Here is a 6,000-nt window from a genome sequence, read left to right as displayed (position 1 = left end):
CTCCCATCCAAGTACTAACCAGGCCCAACCCTGCTTAGCTTCCGAGATCAGACGAGATCGGGCGTACCCAGGCTGGTATGGCCGTAAGCGAGAAACAATCTCTTGCTACAACATATATAGTCAAAGTGAGTCTGATAAAACAGACATTTAGTCAATTCATCATTAAATGCTTAATACAAGGCAGTGTTGCTGATGAAATAGTGCAAGAGCACACCCTCGTGGACAAAATGCTTACAGCACCTGGTATTCCCAGGCGGTCTCCCATCCAAGTACTAACCAGGCCCGACCCGGCTTAGCTTCCGAGATCAGACGAGATCAGGCGTACCCAGGCTGGTATGGCCGTAAGCGAGAAACAATCTCTTGCTACAACATATATAGTCAAAGTGAGTGTGATAAACAGACATTGCATTTTCACCAATTAGATAAGCAGCTTGAACTTTGTGTCACTGAAAAAGTAGAAGAAATTACAAACACTGTTCCCATCACTTTTTAGCACAGGTAGTTGGATAAAATACAAACTTTATTTCCTTTCATCATTTGAACAGGGCAAAGGAGCACAAAGCACACACAAGCTGCATTCAGCAACAATATTCTTGTTTGTCTTATAAATACAAGGCAGATGCTAATTGAAAACACAAGGAAATTTGATCCTATTAAAAAGGCAGGAAGCTGCATTTAGTCAATTCATCATTAAATGCTCACTACAAGGCAGTGTTGCTGATGAAATAGTGCAAGAGCACACCCTCGTGGACAAAATGCTTACAGCACCTGGTATTCCCAGGCGGTCTCCCATCCAAGTACTAACCAGGCCCGACCCTGCTTAGCTTCCGAGATCAGACGAGATCGGGCGTACCCAGGCTGGTATGGCCGTAAGCGAGAAACAGTCTCTTGCTACAACATATATAGTCAAAGTGAGTCTGATAAAACAGACATTTAGTCAATTCATCATTAAATGCTTAATACAAGGCAGTGTTGCTGATGAAATAGTGCAAGAGCACACCCTCGTGGACAAAATGCTTACAGCACCTGGTATTCCCAGGCGGTCTCCCATCCAAGTACTAACCAGGCCCGACCCTGCTTAGCTTCCGAGATCAGACGAGATCGGGCGTACCCAGGCTGGTATGGCCGTAAGCGAGAAACAATCGCTTGCTACAACATATATAGTCAAAGTGAGTCTGATAAAACAGAAATTTAGTCAATTCATCATTAAATGCTTAATACAAGGCAGTGTTGCTGATGAAATAGTGCAAGAGCACACCCTCGTGGACAAAATGCTTACAGCACCTGGTATTCCCAGGCGGTCTCCCATCCAAGTACTAACCAGGCCCGACCCTGCTTAGCTTCCGAGATCAGACGAGATCGGGCGTACCCAGGCTGGTATGGCCGTAAGCGAGAAACAGTCTCTTGCTACAACATATATAGTCAAAGTGAGTGTGATAAACAGACATTGCATTTTCACCAATTAGATAAGCAGCTTGAACTTTGTGTCACTGAAAAAGTAGAAGAAATTACAAACACTGTTCCCATCACTTTTTAGCACAGGTAGTTGGATAAAATACAAACTTTATTTCCTTTCATCATTTGAACAGGGCAAAGGAGCACAAAGCACACACAAGCTGCATTCAGCAACAATATTCTTGTTTGTCTTATAAATACAAGGCAGATGCTAATCGAAAACACAAGGAAATTTGATCCTATTAAAAAGGCAGGAAGCTGCATTTAGTCAATTCATCATTAAATGCTCACTACAAGGCAGTGTTGCTGATGAAATAGTGCAAGAGCACACCCTCGTGGACAAAATGCTTACAGCACCTGGTATTCCCAGGCGGTCTCCCATCCAAGTACTAACCAGGCCCGACCCGGCTTAGCTTCCGAGATCAGACGAGATCGGGCGTACCCAGGCTGGTATGGCCGTAAGCGAGAAACAATCTCTTGCTACAACATATATAGTCAAAGTGAGTCTGATAAAACAGACATTTAGTCAATTCATCATTAAATGCTTAATACAAGGCAGTGTTGCTGATGAAATAGTGCAAGAGCACACCCTCGTGGACAAAATGCTTACAGCACCTGGTATTCCCAGGCGGTCTCCCATCCAAGTACTAACCAGGCCCGACCCGGCTTAGCTTCCGAGATCAGACGAGATCGGGCGTACCCAGGCTGGTATGGCCGTAAGCGAGAAACAATCTCTTGCTACAACATATATAGTCAAAGTGAGTGTGATAAACAGACATTGCATTTTCACCAATTAGATAAGCAGCTTGAACTTTGTGTCACTGAAAAAGTAGAAGAAATTACAAACACTGTTCCCATCACTTTTTAGCACAGGTAGTTGGATAAAATACAAACTTTATTTCCTTTCATCATTTGAACAGGGCAAAGGAGCACAAAGCACACACAAGCTGCATTCAGCAACAATATTCTTGTTTGTCTTATAAATACAAGGCAGATGCTAATTGAAAACACAAGAAAATGTGATCCTATTAAAAAGGCAGGAAGCTGCATTTAGTCAATTCATCATTAAATGCTCACTACAAGGCAGTGTTGCTGATGAAATAGTGCAAGAGCACACCCTCGTGGACAAAATGCTTACAGCACCTGGTATTCCCAGGCGGTCTCCCATCCAAGTACTAACCAGGCCCGACCCTTCTTAGCTTCCGAGATCAGACGAGATCTGGCGTACCCAGGCTGGTATGGCCGTAAGCGAGAAACAATCTCTTGCTACAACATATATAGTCAAAGTGAGTCTGATAAAACAGACATTTAGTCAATTCATCATTAAATGCTTAATACAAGGCAGTGTTGCTGATGAAATAGTGCAAGAGCACACCCTCGTGGACAAAATGCTTACAGCACCTGGTATTCCCAGGCGGTCTCCCATCCAAGTACTAACCAGGCCCGACCCGGCTTAGCTTCCGAGATCAGACGAGATCGGGCGTACCCAGGCTGGTATGGCCGTAAGCGAGAAACAATCTCTTGCTACAACATATATAGTCAAAGTGAGTGTGATAAACAGTCATTGCATTTTCACCAATTAGATAAGCAGCTTGAACTTTGTGTCACTGAAAAAGTAGAAGAAATTACAAACACTGTTCCCATCACTTTTTAGCACAGGTAGTTGGATAAAATACAAACTTTATTTCCTTTCATCATTTGAACAGGGCAAAGGAGCACAAAGCACACACAAGCTGCATTCAGCAACAATATTCTTGTTTGTCTTATAAATACAAGGCAGATGCTAATTGAAAACACAAGGAAATTTGATCCTATTAAAAAGGCAGGAAGCTGCATTTAGTCAATTCATCATTAAATGCTCACTACAAGGCAGTGTTGCTGATGAAATAGTGCAAGAGCACACCCTCGTGGACAAAATGCTTACAGCACCTGGTATTCCCAGGCGGTCTCCCATCCAAGTACTAACCAGGCCCGACCCTGCTTAGCTTCCGAGATCAGACGAGATCGGGCGTACCCAGGCTGGTATGGCCGTAAGCGAGAAACAGTCTCTTGCTACAACATATATAGTCAAAGTGAGTCTGATAAAACAGACATTTAGTCAATTCATCATTAAATGCTTAATACAAGGCAGTGTTGCTGATGAAATAGTGCAAGAGCACACCCTCGTGGACAAAATGCTTACAGTACCTGGTATTCCCAGGCTGTCTCCCATCCAAGTACTAACCAGGCCCAACCCTGCTTAGCTTCCGAGATCAGACGAGATCGGGCGTACCCAGGCTGGTATGGCCGTAAGCAAGAAACAATCTCTTGCTACAACATATATAGTCAAAGTGAGTCTGATAAAACAGACATTTAGTCAATTCATCATTAAATGCTTAATACAAGGCAGTGTTGCTGATGAAATAGTGCAAGAGCACACCCTCGTGGACAAAATGCTTACAGCACCTGGTATTCCCAGGCGGTCTCCCATCCAAGTACTAACCAGGCCCGACCCGGCTTAGCTTCCGAGATCAGACGAGATCAGGCGTACCCAGGCTGGTATGGCCGTAAGCGAGAAACAATCTCTTGCTACAACATATATAGTCAAAGTGAGTGTGATAAACAGACATTGCATTTTCACCAATTAGATAAGCAGCTTGAACTTTGTGTCACTGAAAAAGTAGAAGAAATTACAAACACTGTTCCCATCACTTTTTAGCACAGGTAGTTGGATAAAATACAAACTTTATTTCCTTTCATCATTTGAACAGGGCAAAGGAGCACAAAGCACACACAAGCTGCATTCAGCAACAATATTCTTGTTTGTCTTATAAATACAAGGCAGATGCTAATTGAAAACACAAGGAAATTTGATCCTATTAAAAAGGCAGGAAGCTGCATTTAGTCAATTCATCATTAAATGCTCACTACAAGGCAGTGTTGCTGATGAAATAGTGCAAGAGCACACCCTCGTGGACAAAATGCTTACAGCACCTGGTATTCCCAGGCGGTCTCCCATCCAAGTACTAACCAGGCCCGACCCTGCTTAGCTTCCGAGATCAGACGAGATCGGGCGTACCCAGGCTGGTATGGCCGTAAGCGAGAAACAGTCTCTTGCTACAACATATATAGTCAAAGTGAGTCTGATAAAACAGACATTTAGTCAATTCATCATTAAATGCTTAATACAAGGCAGTGTTGCTGATGAAATAGTGCAAGAGCACACCCTCGTGGACAAAATGCTTACAGCACCTGGTATTCCCAGGCGGTCTCCCATCCAAGTACTAACCAGGCCCGACCCTGCTTAGCTTCCGAGATCAGACGAGATCGGGCGTACCCAGGCTGGTATGGCCGTAAGCGAGAAACAATCGCTTGCTACAACATATATAGTCAAAGTGAGTCTGATAAAACAGAAATTTAGTCAATTCATCATTAAATGCTTAATACAAGGCAGTGTTGCTGATGAAATAGTGCAAGAGCACACCCTCGTGGACAAAATGCTTACAGCACCTGGTATTCCCAGGCGGTCTCCCATCCAAGTACTAACCAGGCCCGACCCGGCTTAGCTTCCGAGATCAGACGAGATCGGGCGTACCCAGGCTGGTATGGCCGTAAGCGAGAAACAATCTCTTGCTACAACATATATAGTCAAAGTGAGTGTGATAAACAGACATTGCATTTTCACCAATTAGATAAGCAGCTTGAACTTTGTGTCACTGAAAAAGTAGAAGAAATTACAAACACTGTTCCCATCACTTTTTAGCACAGGTAGTTGGATAAAATACAAACTTTATTTCCTTTCATCATTTGAACAGGGCAAAGGAGCACAAAGCACACACAAGCTGCATTCAGCAACAATATTCTTGTTTGTCTTATAAATACAAGGCAGATGCTAATTGAAAACACAAGAAAATTTGATCCTATTAAAAAGGCAGGAAGCTGCATTTAGTCAATTCATCATTAAATGCTCACTACAAGGCAGTGTTGCTGATGAAATAGTGCAAGAGCACACCCTCGTGGACAAAATGCTTACAGCACCTGGTATTCCCAGGCGGTCTCCCATCCAAGTACTAACCAGGCCCGACCATGCTTAGCTTCCGAGATCAGACGAGATCGGGCGTACCCAGGCTGGTATGGCCGTAAGCGAGAAACAGTCTCTTGCTACAACATATATAGTCAAAGTGAGTCTGATAAAACAGACATTTAGTCAATTCATCATTAAATGCTTAATACAAGGCAGTGTTGCTGATGAAATAGTGCAAGAGCACACCCTCGTGGACAAAATGCTTACAGCACCTGGTATTCCCAGGCGGTCTCCCATCCAAGTACTAACCAGGCCCGACCCGGCTTAGCTTCCGAGATCAAACGAGATCGGGCGTACCCAGGCTGGTATGGCCGTAAGCGAGAAACAATCTCTTGCTACAACATATATAGTCAAAGTGAGTGTGATAAACAGACATTGCATTTTCACCAATTAGATAAGCAGCTTGAACTTTGTGTCACTGAAAAAGTAGAAGAAATTACAAACACTGTTCCCATCACTTTTTAGCACAGGTAGTTGGATAA

General features: G+C 43.5%; 17 non-coding genes across 17 annotated transcripts in view; all 17 read right to left on the bottom strand.

Annotated features, from left to right (window-relative positions):
* The window catches only part of LOC145850985 (5S ribosomal RNA), a 119-nt gene extending 30 nt beyond the window's left edge, over nt 1–89 (bottom strand). The window contains exon 1 of the ribosomal RNA XR_014372834.1: nt 1–89. This exon is cut by the window's left edge and continues 30 nt beyond it. This is a non-coding gene — a ribosomal RNA (5S ribosomal RNA).
* Nucleotides 90–228: 139 nt separating this feature from the next.
* Nucleotides 229–347, bottom strand: LOC145886777 (5S ribosomal RNA). The gene has a single exon (XR_014398363.1). It is a non-coding gene; the product is annotated as a 5S ribosomal RNA (ribosomal RNA).
* A 409-nt stretch (nt 348–756) lies between these two features.
* On the bottom strand, nt 757–875 carry LOC145857044 (5S ribosomal RNA). Its single transcript, XR_014377935.1, has one exon. It is a non-coding gene; the product is annotated as a 5S ribosomal RNA (ribosomal RNA).
* A 139-nt stretch (nt 876–1,014) lies between these two features.
* Nucleotides 1,015–1,133, bottom strand: LOC145857043 (5S ribosomal RNA). The gene has a single exon (XR_014377934.1). It is a non-coding gene; the product is annotated as a 5S ribosomal RNA (ribosomal RNA).
* A 139-nt stretch (nt 1,134–1,272) lies between these two features.
* LOC145857042 (5S ribosomal RNA) lies at nt 1,273–1,391 on the bottom strand. The gene has a single exon (XR_014377933.1). It is a non-coding gene; the product is annotated as a 5S ribosomal RNA (ribosomal RNA).
* Nucleotides 1,392–1,800: 409 nt separating this feature from the next.
* LOC145884773 (5S ribosomal RNA) lies at nt 1,801–1,919 on the bottom strand. The gene has a single exon (XR_014396353.1). It is a non-coding gene; the product is annotated as a 5S ribosomal RNA (ribosomal RNA).
* Nucleotides 1,920–2,058: 139 nt separating this feature from the next.
* LOC145884772 (5S ribosomal RNA) lies at nt 2,059–2,177 on the bottom strand. Its single transcript, XR_014396352.1, has one exon. It is a non-coding gene; the product is annotated as a 5S ribosomal RNA (ribosomal RNA).
* Nucleotides 2,178–2,586: 409 nt separating this feature from the next.
* On the bottom strand, nt 2,587–2,705 carry LOC145851179 (5S ribosomal RNA). The gene has a single exon (XR_014373029.1). It is a non-coding gene; the product is annotated as a 5S ribosomal RNA (ribosomal RNA).
* Nucleotides 2,706–2,844: 139 nt separating this feature from the next.
* On the bottom strand, nt 2,845–2,963 carry LOC145884771 (5S ribosomal RNA). Its single transcript, XR_014396351.1, has one exon. It is a non-coding gene; the product is annotated as a 5S ribosomal RNA (ribosomal RNA).
* A 409-nt stretch (nt 2,964–3,372) lies between these two features.
* Nucleotides 3,373–3,491, bottom strand: LOC145857041 (5S ribosomal RNA). Its single transcript, XR_014377932.1, has one exon. It is a non-coding gene; the product is annotated as a 5S ribosomal RNA (ribosomal RNA).
* A 139-nt stretch (nt 3,492–3,630) lies between these two features.
* Nucleotides 3,631–3,749, bottom strand: LOC145850984 (5S ribosomal RNA). The gene has a single exon (XR_014372833.1). It is a non-coding gene; the product is annotated as a 5S ribosomal RNA (ribosomal RNA).
* A 139-nt stretch (nt 3,750–3,888) lies between these two features.
* Nucleotides 3,889–4,007, bottom strand: LOC145886776 (5S ribosomal RNA). The gene has a single exon (XR_014398362.1). It is a non-coding gene; the product is annotated as a 5S ribosomal RNA (ribosomal RNA).
* Nucleotides 4,008–4,416: 409 nt separating this feature from the next.
* LOC145857039 (5S ribosomal RNA) lies at nt 4,417–4,535 on the bottom strand. Its single transcript, XR_014377930.1, has one exon. It is a non-coding gene; the product is annotated as a 5S ribosomal RNA (ribosomal RNA).
* Nucleotides 4,536–4,674: 139 nt separating this feature from the next.
* Nucleotides 4,675–4,793, bottom strand: LOC145857038 (5S ribosomal RNA). The gene has a single exon (XR_014377929.1). It is a non-coding gene; the product is annotated as a 5S ribosomal RNA (ribosomal RNA).
* A 139-nt stretch (nt 4,794–4,932) lies between these two features.
* Nucleotides 4,933–5,051, bottom strand: LOC145884770 (5S ribosomal RNA). Its single transcript, XR_014396350.1, has one exon. It is a non-coding gene; the product is annotated as a 5S ribosomal RNA (ribosomal RNA).
* A 409-nt stretch (nt 5,052–5,460) lies between these two features.
* On the bottom strand, nt 5,461–5,579 carry LOC145884937 (5S ribosomal RNA). The gene has a single exon (XR_014396517.1). It is a non-coding gene; the product is annotated as a 5S ribosomal RNA (ribosomal RNA).
* A 139-nt stretch (nt 5,580–5,718) lies between these two features.
* On the bottom strand, nt 5,719–5,837 carry LOC145885638 (5S ribosomal RNA). The gene has a single exon (XR_014397221.1). It is a non-coding gene; the product is annotated as a 5S ribosomal RNA (ribosomal RNA).
* Between the last annotated feature and the right edge of the window lie 163 nt (nt 5,838–6,000).

Source organism: Salmo salar, chromosome 08, assembly GCF_965601325.2.
Source record: "Salmo salar chromosome 08, fSalSal1, whole genome shotgun sequence".
In the NCBI taxonomy this organism is placed as follows: domain Eukaryota; kingdom Metazoa; phylum Chordata; class Actinopteri; order Salmoniformes; family Salmonidae; genus Salmo; species Salmo salar.
This window is presented reverse-complemented; position numbering and strand designations above follow the sequence as displayed.